The 17,406-nt window shown below is 34.6% G+C and overlaps 1 long non-coding RNA gene across 1 annotated transcript; it reads left to right on the top strand.

Moving 5' to 3' along the window:
* The first annotated feature begins 1,144 nt into the window (after positions 1–1,144).
* On the top strand, positions 1,145–6,189 carry LOC143254644 (uncharacterized). Its single transcript, XR_013030300.1, has 3 exons — positions 1,145–1,586; positions 5,313–5,371; positions 5,560–6,189. It is a non-coding gene; the product is annotated as an uncharacterized LOC143254644 (long non-coding RNA).
* Positions 6,190–17,406: the final 11,217 nt, after the last annotated feature.

The following is a 17,406-nucleotide window of genomic DNA, read 5'->3' as shown; positions in this document are numbered from 1 at the left end:
ATTAGGCTGCGTGGGAAGAAAATATGCTATAAGAAGAATCAAAATGGATATTTGAAAATATAAAAAACGTATGAAACGAAAATAATTAGAGGTAACTTATTTTATGATTTGATTTAATGCATGTAAAACATTAATTAATTTGACAATCATGTACTGTACAGTACATTGTAGTAGGGCTCGTGGTTAAGATACTCGACTCGTAATCCGATGGTAGCAGATTTGAATTCTCGTTACACCAAACATACTCGCCCTTTAGCCGTGGAGGCGTTATAATGTGACGGTCAATCCCACTATTCGGGTGGATGGTGATGACTAGCTACCTTCCCTCTAGTCTTATACTGCTACATTAGGGACGGCTGGCGCATATAGCATTCGTATTGCTTTGCACAAATTTCAAAAACAAACAAACATTACAGTGATGTTTAATACAAAAAATGGAAGGAAATACTACCTACTTACTCTAATTTTAACTTTATTGTCTTAAAAGTAAATTGCAAGTAAAAGTTTTTAAAAAACACAACTAGTTCTTAGCCATGGGTCTCTATGATATGTCAGTTAATTGAATATATCTTTTGTTTTTGAAGGAAAATTATTTTTAAAGCATCTTTAAGAATACATAATATTTGGTCCGGCATGGCCAAGCGTTCGACTCATAATCCGAGGGTCGCGGGTTCGAATCGCGGTCGCACCACACATGCTCGCCCTCCCAGCCGTGTTAACGTTACAATGTGACGGTCAATCCCACTATTCGTTGGTAAAAGAGTAGCCCAAGAGTTGGCGGTGGGTGGTGATGACTAGCTGCCTTTCCTCTGGTCTTACACTGCTAAATTAGGGACGGCTAGCCCTCGAGTAGCTTTGCGCAAAATTCACAAACAAACAAAACTAACAGTGCTAATGTCCGTCAAAAGCAACTTTCAACTGAACACTACTTGTGCACGCAGGTTAAAAGTGGAGAACTTTTCTGATGTCTATATCAACTAACAATGTTATTAAAACATAAAAAGAGTATTTCAGTGAAAGTCCAACCTAAAAAGGAGTATAAGGTTTATCACTTAAATTTAGATGACTAATTACACACATGGAGACTAAAAATAATTATTGAGATGAATATTACCACAAATTTGTAATGTACCCAACGTTTCAAAGTAACACCTTATCCAGGGTTAGGTTTCTTTCTGTATAGTTGTATTCATTTTAATAGAATAAATTTTAATTATTGCAGTTTTTATAGTATCACATGAAAATGAGTTGTTTATTGCTTTTTGGAAAGCAACCTTTATTATACCTCATTCTTTAGTTTAGGCTTCTGTGTAATGAAAAAATATATACTAATTTTTAGTGTTGGGTTTGCCTGGACAAATTTGTTAAAAATGTCATATTTTCATAATTCGTCTCCTTTGATAAAAGTGATTTATTTAGCAGAAAATGAGGAAAAGGTGAAATGAAATAATAGTTGAACTGACAAAGAGTAAAAGAGACTTCAACTTTGAACATGAAAGAGTTAGAAACTTTAAATCTTGAAGATTGTGTTGAAAATGCTCTAGCCTTGGGCCTGGGATTCAACTTAATGCAGTCTAGGCTGATAGGTAAGAACTGGCCTAGACAGTTTAGTTTAGTTGTACCTTCAGTTATATTTGTGAATTTTATAAACGGGTGTATTTAACATTGTAAAAATTTATTGACTTTATGGTTGGTCATTTGTAGCTGTTTCTTTACCTTAACCTTAATTTTAGGTTTTCTGTCAAGAACTGTAGATTGGATATGATCCTTTCATCTCCTGGAACTACAAATGGAATACTTTATAAAGGTGAAGACAACTCTACTGAATAAATTATTTAAAATAAACTTTGGATGGTATTATTTAATATTATATACAGTCCTATACTATTCTACTCTGGAACAGTATCTTGATCAAGAGATAATAAGATGCAACTCTTCCTAAAGCTATGACTTTCCAGTAACTTTACTGTCCTCTCTTGAATACATTCATGCCTTTGGCTGTGTTTTTATAATAATAAAAAAACAACAACAGAAGAAGGATTTCCATTTTGTTTTATTTTATTCAGTAATTTGTTTGCTTATTCTCAAAACTAAAATTCAGTGTCTTCTGTGATACATTTTCCAAGCAGACCTACTATTACCATTGTTCAAGAGTTCTACATATAATGGTTACTGTAATAAGAATTATCATTACTTCTGTTTTTGAATAAAGTACATTAGATTTTCTTTAAACAGTGCTTATATTTTTGAATGTATTTGTGAATCTATATGAAGAACAAACTGTCGAACATTCTTGGAGAACACAAATATTGCAAACTTTTTTTTTTATTTTGAGATTCTTCTCTGAATGGTTCAAAGCTACATTTATGATAATGATATATTCTTCTCAAATAGAATAGTGCTTAGGTCACAATATAAGTAATGCTTTTATGTACAATTTTTAATAAAATATAATTGGACCTATTTATTCAGAAGATTATTTTGAAGTCAAATTTTTGTATAAGCCTGGGCTTTCTGGTATTTAATTGAAACTTTGAAGACTAGCATTTCAAAATATGTTTCTATAAAACTTGTGTGATTTCTTTTGGACCAACTAAACATGGTTATTTCTCACAAAGAAAAACTCAGAAATTCATAACTTTATGAAATTAAGAGGTAATTTTTTAAGTGGCTGTCAAATATAAACTATAGAAGATCAAAACTTGTACTAGACCATAAAACATTTTTCATGCAATCTACAGAACTAATAATTTTCATAAATTTTACTGACATAAACCATAATATTTTTATACATTAAAAGTGGTACAACTTATGGAAAAAATAATATTTTTTTAAAAACTCCAGTTTCTCAATACTGCATATAAAAAATTACACCAATAAATACCTGACGAAACCGTAATGTATAGTCCTAGTGAAAGTTATGTTCTTGTTGTGAGGAGAGTTCTTTTATCTAAAGTGTGTTTGTTTGTTTTTGAATTTTCCACAAAGCTACATGAGGGCTATCTGCACTAGCCATCTATAATTTAGTAGTTTAAGACTAGTCATCACCACCCGCTGCCAATTCTTGGGTTACTCGACGGGGATTCAAACCCACTACCTTCAGATTATGAGTCGAGTGTTGTAACCACCTGGTCATGCCGGGCTCTGTTGTAAAGAAATGGTTGTTGTATATACCACAGTTATTTTTTATAATTGTCCAAATCTTGAATACTTAAAAGTGTGAAATTTTTTGTGGATTTTTTATTTTTGTAGTTCCATTCAATAGATGGCATAAGAGTTTTGATTACATATATAGATATTTACATACACTCTGTGTCCATTATAGTAAGATGTTTGATATTTCCACCTGTTAACATTATCACTAATATATTAACCCAAATATTTTTTTGCACTGAATAAATAGTTTATTACTAGAATAGCACTTCACTTGAATTAATCTAGATTGATTTGTTTTTGTAGTTTTATTTTAAATTAATCAGGAATAACCTTTGGGATTGGTTTTCATGTATTTCTAGCTCTCTAATTCTTTATATATATTATTTGTTGGAATTTTCTGGAGCTAGTCAATAAACTACTAGAGATTTGTACACTCCTAGTAAACTAGGTAAACATGAACAGAATCTTGCAAAATATTTTTAGTCGAGAATATTATAGAGTAGATGAAACATTTTGTACTAAAAACTGTACTTAGGATGAGAAAGGAATTTTAGTAAATGATTTGAATGTTAAGTGCATTTCAACACATCTCAGGTATTTTTGGCAGCCACTCAGTTAAAACATTCCTGTCCAAGAAACAGTATGCACATGCAGAGAATCAACAGCAATGAGTGAGGACAAGAAGGGTCTTATGGTTTATGTGGAATTTACGATTAAGACCAGGAAAGTAAAGAAATGCAGATGGATGACCTTTCTAGTGATAAGTAGGGATAAATGTGGATGGTTATTCTTTCCACTTTCCCAGCAGACTATGCTTATGTTTAGCCAGATGTCATATTAGCCAACAAATGACATTAGGTTAATATTGCCAAGTCAGTTGAATGAAGAACTTATTCAGAAGGGAAAAACAAGCTGTTACAGAGGGTTATTGAGATGGAAGGAAGTTGAAAGACTGTGGAAAAAGTCTCAAGATTGGCTCATCAGAAGATGCAGAAGAGATTGGTTACAGAGATACTGAAAGAACTTGTAAGGAAGAAGAGAATAATTTGATAGTGATGTTAAAGTAGTATAGTGGTTTAGGTAGTTTTTTTATACCCATTGATAATGGTATTAAGAACTGTTGAAAGCTCATGTTAGTTGTAATTTAGGATTGAAATAATAGAAATGTCATAGGCACTGTGAAACATTGCCTATTGGTTTAAGTAAGATTTAACAACTGAGTGAAGTATTAACAAACTAAAATAATATAGCCATGAATATTTGGTTGTGATTTAAAAATTACATTTGATGTTAATGTGAACTTGTGTTTCAAAGGCTCTACCATAAATGTAATTATTGTTTGTTTCAGTATTAAATATGCTGTTATGGTAACTCAATACACATTGGAGTATATTTGTAATAACTTGTATTAATCATTATAAAGCATCTAGTTCTCTTTCAGCATTTGTACGCTATATTTTTTTAGCTTTGAACAAATGTCAAACTTAAACTGTGTTATTTTTAAAAGTTTTAAACCACCGGTTGTTGTTTTTTTCTGATTTGTTAAAAATACAGGGATTTAGCTTGGGTTTGGCTGAAGGTATGTGATCCAAAATACCTAGATTTTCTATCTGTGTTTAAAAAGTAATGCTATAAATGGATGCTTGGGTCACCCACCATCTTCTACTGTTTTGAGCCATAACACAAGAATCATTTGTGTGATGTAAAGGTACCTGTGCTATTAAAAACATTTATTATCATTTTAGTTTGGCATTAACTTTGTGTATTTTGTTACTGTTCTCCTTGCTATATTGGATTCTGATTCACAGCATTTTGGTGGTAAAATTGAAATGGCTACCAAACGCGTTTTGTTTGCTCTATTTCTCATCCATTTAAATATGTCTTTTTTTTTAGGATCCCATCTGAATCCCTTTGCCACATTTCATTGAAATTGGTTTAACCAGTTTTTCACTATAGCTTGAGATCATACAGACAAACAAATGGACAAAAGTATTTAAATAAACTGTCACAATTGTATTTTCACACTTTTCTGGACAGTAAATTATTGGTATTTATATGCATGTTAGAGAAGTCATGTTGCAGAAACCTTCTTTCTGTAGATTAGCAATTCAATAAATTAGTATTGTGAGCTAATGAACATTTTGAATATATTCCAGATGGTCATTGAAGTTGGAGTAGTGCTTCAACTTTTACCTCACCAAAGGCCAAAGTTCAGGTAATATTTTTAGCAATCTTTTTTTTTTTTTTTTTGCTTATAAATGTATAATTTTCCCATTACTTGCCAGTGTATGTAAAAGTTGCTGTTATATCTAATGTACAAAATAAAATAGAGGATCAATATTATTTTTATATTTGACCCAGAATTCTGTACAAAGTGTTTGGCTTAAAATGTACTTGTTTTAGACAGCAACTCTTAAGAGCACTAGGACACTTTGTGACTGGCACAGATGAACAGATCCAGCTGGTGCTTTATATTAATACTTTGTGATATTTCCAGCTTCTACTTAGGCATCTTAAAGAGAAGCTAAATAAAGTAAGAGCCCTTATCTTGTGTTTTAAGATTTTTCAAAAATCGATAATCAGTGATGTCGAGAAAACCCACCTGTAGAGAAATATATATATGTAAAAATGGCTCATTTGAGTTGAGAAAATTTTTTACGGAGAGGAGTGAACAATGTTTTGACCTTCTTCGGTCATTGTCAGGTTCACTGAAGAAGGTCGAAACATTGTTCGCTCCTCTACGTAAAAATTTTTCTCAACGCAAATGAGCCGTTTTTCATATATAAAAATCCATAATGTTTTTTACATAAAGTACAAGGTGGAAAGTTTTGCATATAAGTGTTAAATTATTCTTGTTATTGATAGACTACATGAAAGAATATCATGCAGTGATGAATACCCTACAAGAAAATTAATAGAATAAGCACAGTTAATTAAAGTATTAAATATTTGAATACCATTTGATATATGGAATGGCATTACAAAATAAATTGTTTTTCTTATTAAAAAAAATCAGTTCACTGAAATGTTGAAATGCATAGAAGCTTTTAGTATCATCTGTTTAATTTGTCTTTTTATGTCTTATTTTATTAAACAGTTTTTATGCTTGAGAATGTACTAGATCTGTATGAAATACTAGTGATTGACAGTATTGTTGTTGCCAAGTGAACTCTCAAGAACATCTAAATTGTTTATAAATTGACATGCCAAGAGACAGTTTTAGAATATTGTTGATTTGCTACAGTCAGCATATTATAAGCTTCAGAAGCTATAATTATGACAAATGCACATTAATTGAAATACTACAGATATCTGACCAGGAACATTTATAGATTTCAAGCATTACAATCCAATTAACTTCAATGACTCTACTTCAGAAGTTGGTATTTCTACATGGATGTTAAATATCTCATTGCTATAAAGTCATCTTGTAAGCAAATGAAAAGAAAGCAAGAAAAGACAGCTAGGTAGCTTAGGCACAGTGTAACAATATAAATTCAAAATTAATTCACTCATCATGGACCTGAACTGTTGATAAAATATTCTGTTCTAGACCAGATAGAAGACTCAGTATAGTTTGTAAAACTGTTGTATATAAACTATTATTTATAATAACCATTATTAAAAATTGTATTGTTGTTTGTATATTAAAATATATTTGTATTAAGAAAGAAAATTGTGTGTATCAGTTTTGTTGGCAAATATAAATTTGATACATATTGACATTTGATTAACTTCTAAATTAAAATTAAAATTTGAAATTGCTATTTGAAATTGTAACTTGTAACATACATAACATAATAAATCACAGTCTTGTTGGAGATAAATTATAATACAAAACATTCCTTAAAAAAAATTGTCACCTGTTGCTAATAGGGAGAGTTTCAAACTTGGGATGAAATTGCTTTGGTTATCAATAGTTTCACCATTAATGGAACAAAATTCCATGTGGCTTACTAGGTTAGCCAGGATGTCATTGCTCCAATATGTAATCTTCTTGTAGTTCATAGTCTACAAGTTGTTTTAGGTGCAATAACTAATACTCCAAAGCTCCTAAAAGGGAAGTTCAACAATGTTGCCAGTGATATAGAAGAATGTGGAGGTATGAGTTACATGTAAAAACAAAGTTTGAGTTTTTGAAACTTAAATCATATTGCCAGTTTTATTTTTATATTAAAAACTTTGCAAATTAAGCTAATTTAAAACATATCTTTTCCAACCGAAATACAGGTTGTGAAAAAAAAGAGAGAGGAATTCCTGGGTAAATGAGAAACAACAAGGATATTCATTGTAGAGGTTGCCACACAGGTTGTCCATTAATTGAGGAAGTAACATCTCAGCTTGCATAGGTTCATGTGTTAAAATACTGAAAAGACGTGGTTGCCTATAATCACAGCTAACAGAGCTGCAAAAGGAGACCTCAGTGACTTTGAAAGAGGGGTGATTGTTTGGGCACATTTTTTGGGAACTTGAGTGACCAAGACAGTTCAGCTTGCTGATGTTTCATGAGCAGTGGTGTCTGAGGTGATGCCAGCATGGAATTTCATGGGAATGACATCATCAGAAAAGGGCAAAAGCAGGTGGGAGTGCATACTCCAGAATCATGATGTCTGTGTATTAATTCGAACTGCGAGGCAGAACAGGTGAACAACCATAGATCAGTTGACATCAAATTTCAGTCTGGAATCAGAGCAGCCAATTTCTTCAAAACCAGTCTACTGAGAACTTTACAGAATGGGATACCATAGTCAGATTACAGTGCACAAACCACTCATCATACATGGCAGTGCATGGTTGCACATCTAGTGGTGCAAAGAGCAGAGACTATGGACTATCAAACAGTGGAGAAATGTGATATAGTCAGATGAATCATCCTTTACCAAGTTTTTGACAAATGGACATTTGCACATGAGATGCCAGTCTAAATAACTCTGCAGTACCTAATGGTACTGAATAATCATGCTCATCCTATGTTACAGCATTTCTGTCCTATGGAAAGAAGTGTCTTTCAAGATGATAGTGGCCCCATCCACAGAGCATGAGTAGTCACCCAATGTTTTGAGGAGCATGACACTGACATTATTCATAAATCATGACCTTCTCAGTCACCAGATCTGAACCCAGTCGAGCACTTATAGGATATTCTGGAATGACACCTAAGACAGCAGAGTCCACTTTTATCAACTAGGCCCGAGTTGATTGACTTTAGTAGTGTAACTATAAAGTTTAGTAATTTTGAGAAAAGGAATTGAATAAAAATTATATAAACGATCACTGAGTTGATGGTGTGCAATACCATTTTACCAACCGTAATTAATGTGAATCGGCCAGGTGGTTAAAACACTCGACTCGTAATGCGAGGGTCGCAGGTTCGAATCCCCGTCACACCAAACATGCTCGTCCTTTCAGCCGTGGGGGCTGACGGTGAGTGCTGATCACTGTTTGCCTTCACTATAGTCTCACTTCAAAATTAGGGACGGTTAGCATACAAATAGCCTTCGTGTAGAGTGGCACGAAATTCAATAATTAAGTATATAATCAAAGTACCGTTTTAACAACCTCGATTAACCAAAATCGTGTTGTAACAATTTTTGATTAACACTCTCGTACGTTTATGTACTTAAAAATTATTAAGAACAAATATATGTATTAGAAAGGCGATCGTGCTTATAAATACTCTACTCAAAAACAAAAATATTCTTAATAATAGTGCTGGCCCTGGCATGGCCGGGTGGTTATGGCGTTCGACTCATAACCTGAGGGTCGCAGGTTCGAATCCCCGTCACACTAGACATGCTCGCCCTTTATGCCGTGAGGGAGTTATAATGTTACGGTCAATCCCACTATTCGTTGGTAAAAGAGTTGGCAGTGGATGGTGATGACTAGCTGCTTTACACGGCTGAATTAAGGACAGCTAGCGCAACCCTCGTGTAGCTTTGCGCGACATTTAAAAAACAAACATATTAGTGTTATCGAAGGTGTAGTTACTTCTGTGTAGCAAGTGAACGTCCAACTTGTGGTGTGTGTGCGATGTTTTATAGAAGTTTACAGGAAAAAAATACTTCTTTTGTGTTATGTACTGACCACCATAACAATTGGTGTAGAATCAGGTTTCAGAAGCAAAAGATTTTTGAGTACCTTGATTGAGATCAGCTGAAGCTCACACAAATATAGTAGGGCATGTTTTACTTATGATTTAAACCACCGATACCCTTAATAATAATTAAAAAAAAGATACAGAAATGGGCTTAGCATTACATGAAATTCTGATCAATCAAACTGTAGCTAATAACAGCTCAGGGTGTTCAATCATTACATATGAAATATTGAGAAAAATGAACCGTAACGACAAGGGTTAATGGCACGTAACTGCATTAGACCAGTCCATCTAACTAAGATCTTTTCCGAAAATTGGTGGTTTCTTGGGTAGATGGCCAGTAAGAAATTGCAGCCTTAATTTATTAGGTTCTCGGTATATAGTCATATAAGTAATGATAGTTTTTCAATTTTTTAACCGTTTGTGGTATTGTAGAAATAAGCTTGCACATGTAATATGAATAGTACGTTCAGTGTTTGTGTGTGTATATATATATAATGTACAGGTATAACCGTGGAGAATCGAACCATAAATGTTAGCAATGTAAGTCCGTAAATTTTACAGCTCACCCTCCAGGGTACAGGAAGATCAGGTACGTTGTAGAGTGACTTGACTGGTCAACTCTTTAGATTATACCGACTTGTTGCGATACTGTCCTTTACCGCTAGGGCTTTCTTTCTAGTCTACCACTGTTAAATTAGGAAAACGTCTGTGCGAAATTCAAACCTTGTTGTTATTATTTGAAGTTCTTATTGAAATATGTCATAAGCTGACTTCCAAATAAAGTCTTACATAACAGAAGACCAATGTGAAGACTCAGAAATACAGTTTTTTAATCTCTTTTTTTTTTTGCGCATCAGCAGAAATATTTTCATCACGGAAGAGTACGTTCATGTATTTGTTACTTCTTTCTCAGAAGTACTACTCGAATAGTATGTAACCCTAAAACTTTCTCTGTAGAAAAGAAAGGGTAAAAGTAAATCAATATCTTCACGATCTCTTCTATACATTCATCGGGTAGAATAAATTTAAAAACAATGTTAGGTCACTTGAGACTTTACATGAATGTGATTAAAAACGATAAATATATGAATATTTAAACAAACAAGCAACATTTCACTCTAGTGGCAACTTTTGTTTTCTATTTTCAGGTTTATTTTTGTTTTGTTATATCTGTTTTTGAAACAGTAGTTTTTTGTGTGTATGTTTTTTTCTCTTTCAGTATCTTACAGCAGCGAATTATCTTGTGACTTTTCTGACTTAGGTTTAATTTTATTTTGAAAGGAAAAAACAACGAACTTCTGTTATCAGCGACGAAGAAAACTTAGTTAGAACATCGTAATAAGCTTGGCGAAACTCTTAAAATATCTTAACTAGTAAAATGAATCCACGAATTGACTACATATTTTTACTTCTTGGAATTTTTAAAATTGCCTTTTAGCTTTCCTCTTACTAGCGGTTAAACTGAGCAATAATTCGAGGTTTTGATCCAAATGGTTGTCAAAGAACAGATAGCTCACTGTGCAACTTTACGTTTAACAGTAAACATGTACTCTTTTAGTGCTCAACAGAAACTTCTGATGACGTAACTAGGTGTCACTAACTAAAAAGGTTGACGTTATATTTAGTGCTCATGCTATTCAGACGCTGAATGTGTTATAATAAAACGATTTTGGAATCTCACTACGTTGTTACTGTTTTTTGACTACCTTGAATCTTGAATATAGCGCAGTGTATTTTCCATTTCAAAATGTTTACTTGTAAGGGTGTCATGTAAAAAGCACTCCACTTCTCCCTGCGAGTTTTCAGTAATCCATACCTTATATGCATATAGAAAGAACATGGACTACACTCATATGACAACACATTGTTGAGGAAACGGGTGATATTCATAACGGTTCAGTTCCTCCTTGTCCAGGAAACACGTGTTTCTCGTACACCACTGTATACACAGCCACTGAATATTACACCAGCTAGAAAAGTTCACAGATAATACGATACATTTTATAACATAAATTTATGAAATCGTGACAATGAGCTCCTAACGATCATGGCAATATTCACGGGCAGTTGTGTGAAGAACTGCGAAATTGATATATAAAAGGTCATCAGTTATATCAGTTTCGGTTGTATTAGTTTCTATGGCATGGTCAGTGGTAATGGTAAGGTCAGTAAAAGTGAGTTAGTCAGTTTTAGTGCCAGTTTCGGAGATCTGTTCAATAATAAGATCACTGCTGTTGTATGTGAACTAATAAGCTCAGATTCTCTGGGTTCCTTAATAACCTCGATAGGATTGAGTTGTTTTAATGATTTATATTTGACCTTTATTAACCTTGTTATGTTGCCTATTTATAGGTTAATTTAGTATTCTGAGACACAAGAATACACGTAATGACATAGTGTGAACAGTCTCCGCATATATATGTATTCTTCCGATTCAACGTCACGTGGAATAAAAGAATCAGACCAGCTTGAACGACATTTGGGCTAAACAGCAAGGTCCGAGACCCTTAGATGACCCTTTGATTTATTAGCTGATGTAAGAATGTTAAGCAGCCATAAAACAGCCCTCGCTATCCACAGGGGCTATGTTCGGCTCTAGCAACCAAATAACGGAATTGACTATCACCTTTATTACATGCCCCCAGCTGAAAGTGCAGAACGTATTTGGAGTCGTCGCGTCTTTAATTTCGAAACTTTAGACCGTGAACCACAAACAGTCACGTTTCTCTAATTTTCTTTACTCATTCGGTAAGGTCCTGTTCATATTACCTGGTCATATTACGTATTTACCCAGCACAAAGGATAATAATTTTCCATGTTGATCTTATCCGTAAGCCTCAAAATGGCTAATAAGACCGATTCAGGGCTGACAGACTATTTTACAGCTTGGACACGTCGTTGTTCTAGAGTTGTCGACGAAGGTTCTAAAATTTCCACTCTGCTCATCTGAACCACGATTATTTATCCACGGTTTTAAGTTGAAAATTTCACACCAAAACTGAACCAGCAGCTAACAACACAACTGCATCTCAAACACCAGCAAACTTATTATGCTTGAAATGGCCAAAGAGTGAAAATATTTAATCTCTGGAGTGTCGATCTGACCTATGACACGTTGTTCCAACCGTTCCATCTCCAGTTCTCGTCACAAGAGCTAGGGTTAGTTGATCAAACACTTTTACAGCTCATTAAATGCTGTTTTCAATAAATATAAAGAGAAAGTTTTGAGACAAAACTCAACAATAGTTTTGTAAATACATTTCCAGACATAAACAGTTTTTGTTCTTACGCTTCAAACATCACGTGTAAAAATATGTAATTATGATATTTGATTAGTTTCTTACCTCTGATATACCAGTGTTGCTGTGTTTTCTTATAGCAAAGCCACATCGGGCTATCTGCTGAGTCCACCGAGGGAAAAATCGAATCTCTAATTTTAACGCTGTAAATCCGTAGACTTTCCGGTTGCGGACGACAAGAAAGTGATTGTCTGCTTATTATATCTAGTATGGTTTAGGAATAGCTGTATGATTTGTTTTGAATTTCATGCAAAGTTACACGATGGCTAACTGCGTTAGCCTTCCCTAATTTTGCAGTGTAAGACTAGAGGGAAGGCAGCTGGTCAGCACCACCCACCGCCAACTCTTGGGCCACTCTTTAACAAACGAATAGTGGAATTAGTCGTCACATTAGAATGCCTCCACGGCTGAAAGGGCGAGCATGTTTTGGTATGACGGAGATTTGAACCCGCGACCCTTGGATTACGAGTCGAGTGCCTTAACCACCTGGCAATGCCGGGGCCCCATTCGTTGGTAAAAAAGTAGTCAAAGAGTTGGCGGTGGGTGGTGATGACTAGCTGCCTTTCATCTAGTCTTTCACTGCTAAATTAGGGACGGCTAGTGCAGATAACCATGGTGTAGCTCTGCGCGAAATTCAAAGCAAACGAGTGTATGGACTTTTTAAGGGAGCATGCCTCCAGTCCTGGCCCGGCATGGCTAAGCGTGTTAAGGCGTTCGGCTCGTAATCCGAGGGTCGCGGGTTCGAATCCCAGTCGCACCAAACATGCTCGTACTTTCAGCCGTGGGGACGTTATAATGTTACGGTCAATTCTACTATTCGTTGGTAAAAGAGTAGCCCAAGAGTTGGCGGTGGGTGATGATGACTAGCTGCCTTCCCTCTAGTCTTACACTGCTAAATTAGAGACGGCTAGCACAGATAGCCCTCGAGTAGCATTGCGCGAAATTCAAAAATCGAACAAAGCCTCCAGTCCACCACCCCCTCTTAGATTGAGCTGCCTCTGGCAGCACCTAGCAGCTCCTTATACTTCAATCTTTCATTGTCTAGCCAACTCCTTCTTACACATGATTAAAACGTTAAAAGTTTCCGATACATTTTTCGTGAATTGACAAGTTTATGTAACTGTTCGACCGCGTGGAAATATTTAACGTTTATACGATATGTTATCTAACTGTTATAAGGTTTTACACCTTTTAAATATTTCTTTCTTTTCAAAGCTAACTACAAAAGTGTAATTTTGTGGAAGTGAACTGCAGATGGAGTTTTTATCGTTGATTAATTTTTGGCTTCTTGTAATTTGTGTAAAATAATAAGATATTTTGTCAAATTTTCGTTATTCTATAAAGTACGTACTTGCGCGCGCAAGGCACGCTCGCTGAGTAAGCACGTGTACAATAGAACATTATTTAGAACACAACTACGAGCTGCAAGAAAACGGAAATTCTAGAGATTCTTGTTAGTGTTTAATTGACAAAGATCTAGATATAGTTAACTGTTTGAAAGTGTTTCGGTGGCAACTTGAAAAATAATTTTGGTTGTTTATTTGGAATTACGATGAAACGTAATTAGTCAATGAATTTCTTGAACTACCAGTGACTTTTTCGAAATAAGCCACGAGAAAACTGAAACTCGAGATTTTTTTTGTAATGCTTGTACGTAAAGAACAAAATCTCTGATTCATCTTTTTTCTGCTAAAAAGAGTATGTACTTTCTCTACGGAATGGTAAAACACTGGGCTAAGACTGAGACGTCTTCAGTTCCACAAGAAGTGAGTAGATTGTCTTACCCTCACTAAAGTTTTATAATATATTCAGTGATTTATTTGAAACGCTATCATGGTTAGTGACCTATATATATATGTTTAAGAATAGTTTTTATAAATAGCCACTTAATTACTGATTAGGTTTCACCTTATGGTGTTTCGTTGTTAATGTACTGCCGATTTCAGAGGACACTGAAAATATTGAATGTGATTAGCAGGAGCCACGGTTCGATCCTTAGTCTTGTTAAAAAAGACATGTATACTATCCATTCATCAGGGCCCACCGTGTTGGAACGTAATGATTTGTAACTTTGGAATTTTTAAGAAGGATGCCTAGAGTTTTGTTTTTTCTGATTTCTATGCCAGGGTTATTGAGTTTGGTATCCGTTATTCCGCAAAGGAACCCCCTGTTAACACTTGTTTCTTCTGTGTGGTCTTTATCCAATCATTTTTAGTGTCATTCATCTTAAAGATGGATTTTTTTTTCTCTAACGTGCTAGGTCTATAAAATGGAGGGATATCTTCAGTGTTACCAAATTGTTTAGGGTGATGCAATACTTTATGAAGCTAGTCTTTTTTTTTTCGTTTTAGATTTTGCATTACTTTACAATATCGAAGCTGTAATGTGAGCATGAGACATCAGTAATTACGTGACGTATTCACTTTTCATTTGAATACTTGGGACTGCTTAAACACGAAAGAATCGTTAAAAAGTGTTTAGGTTTATCGGTAAAAGAAAACCAAACTCTCAAACCCTAACATTATCTATCACCGCCATCATCCCTGAATATGATGGATCTTCTGTGTTCCTCTCCATAAGGAGTATCTTGTTTTGGATGATATAAAACTTATGGTTTGTATAGTTTGCAGAGGCCGTATTTACTACTTAGCTTCAGCTTGTTGGAATAAACAGAAATTCATCTTTGGCATCGGGTAATCAGTGTCTCCAGCCTCCATCTTCCTCGTATGTGTATTTAGAGGGGTTTGGGGGTCTTCTTTAACTTATCATGTAGTAACCTAATTTAATTTCTGTGTGTGAATAATATTATGGCATTTTGCCTGATATTATTCTATATTATACAACGAACCAACTGATTAATCAAACGGTTGACCTGCTGTGTATAGTATATAATCATTAAACTGTTGGTCCTTTGTGTGATGTGGAATCATACACTATACGCAACGCTTTAATATTATTCACACACGTAATTAGTTTAGGTTTCTAAACGATCAGTTGTAAAGGGACTCAAGAATCCCATACAGATTATATATACACTATTTTTATAAGAGGCAAAACTGCATTTCGTTGATTTGCTGACACGATCTGTATTAGTGAACACTGATTGGACGAAACAACGGTGCACAGTAGAGGGCGTGGCTAATCATAAATTGCATTAGCCATCTACGTCACAGGTTTTATTCACACTTTTATCTTTTATAACCTGTAATATTTTCATGTACACGCTTGTTTGTTTTACAGCGCAGATTTGTATAAAGGGTTATATATGCTGTGTCTGGTGTCAGGGTTCGATCCTGGATCAGATATACAAGAGGTTTGGAACATAGATGAAGTGACTACCTCTGATATTTGTTAATTAACCTTTGCAATTTTTCTATCTCAGAAATTAACGTCGAATTATTTCTTCACACTATCTTTATCATAGTTGAAAAAAGGTCTTTGGTAACAACTAAGCAATAAGCATTTTTCCATATCTTTGTTACAAGCGAGAGAGTATGAATTGATATCCTTTCAAAAATCCATCTGTTTGTTTTTCGCCTAGTGTTGCTCTAAAATAGTCTCAAAATATCGGTTTTGCCCAGATGCATTGAGGATTTACTTGACGTTGAAAGGAATATTTCCAAAAACTTTACAAAATTTATTTGGGTTTCAGTATTTTTCTAACTGAAGAATACTTTGATTTAGTTACTGATGTTAATAATGTATTGGTTTTTGATTATCTATCGATAGTTCAGGAAATACTCGAACTTTATAAGAGGCACAGTAGTCTAATTTTGTTGGAAAAGGAATGTTGGGATGGGAAAATTAATTAAATGTAACTAACTACTAATTGTAATGTACGTATAATTACTGGAGAAAGTGGGAGGGAACGTGCATCCTATCTGTTAGACTCCTATGGTAGAAGGGATAAGCGAGCCATTCCTAAAATAATCAGTGCAAAAACAGCATGAAATAACATTAGACGAATAGATAAGAATACAATACACTGTTGGAAACTGAATTACTTAATTTGCCAACACTGGCAGTTTCTATAACTGATTTCTTCAAATTTATTTTTTTTCATGCTTACATTCAGTACAACTCGATGTTGATTTTATGTAACTTAATTTTGCTCATGGATCGTTTCACAGTAAAACAAAAATAAATACAGAGACGATATATTTAGTGACAGAAATGATTTCAGTGTTATTTGACTTAAATTTGATGTACTACAGCAGTGAAGTGCTATGTTAAGTGAGGGTCAGTTTAGGAGTCCAAGAGGCTTTATTCCTTGTCGTCTCCTTTGCTTCTTTACGCTAAATTTTTTCTCGTAGTGAGACAGTGTAGTAGTAACTCTCTCGCTATATGACTCTTTTGACGCTTCCATATATTTATATAATAACATTTGGTGTTCATAACCCTTAAAGTTGCAGCGAGGACCTCTTTATAACAAGTCATATTTTATTAAACCGTTCATCTAAGGTTCAAACAACTAACTCTTCATATTTATGAATGTTTGGTTTGTTTTGAATTTCGCACAAAGCTACACGAGGGCTCTCTGCGCTAGCCGTCCCTAATTTAGCAGTGTAAAGGAAGCACTAGAAGGAAGATAGCTAGTGATCACCACCCACCGTCAATTCCAATGAAAAGTGGGATTGTCATCACATTATAATATCTTCACGGCTGAAAGGGCGAGCATGTTTGGTGTGACGAGGATTCGAACTCGCGACCATCGGATTACGAGTCGAGTGTCTTAACCACCTGGCCATTTATGAATGTAATTGTACCTAAACTAAACTAAACTAAACTAAACTAACGTGGCAGGGGTTCAGTTTAGAGAGAGAGAAATCAGAAGAGGTCTCTCCCCAACCG

The sequence above is a fragment of the Tachypleus tridentatus genome, chromosome 6 (assembly GCF_004210375.1).
Source record: "Tachypleus tridentatus isolate NWPU-2018 chromosome 6, ASM421037v1, whole genome shotgun sequence".
Taxonomy (NCBI): domain Eukaryota; kingdom Metazoa; phylum Arthropoda; class Merostomata; order Xiphosura; family Limulidae; genus Tachypleus; species Tachypleus tridentatus.
The sequence above is the reverse complement of the archived record's forward strand: the minus strand, read 5'-3'. Positions and strand labels throughout refer to the sequence as shown.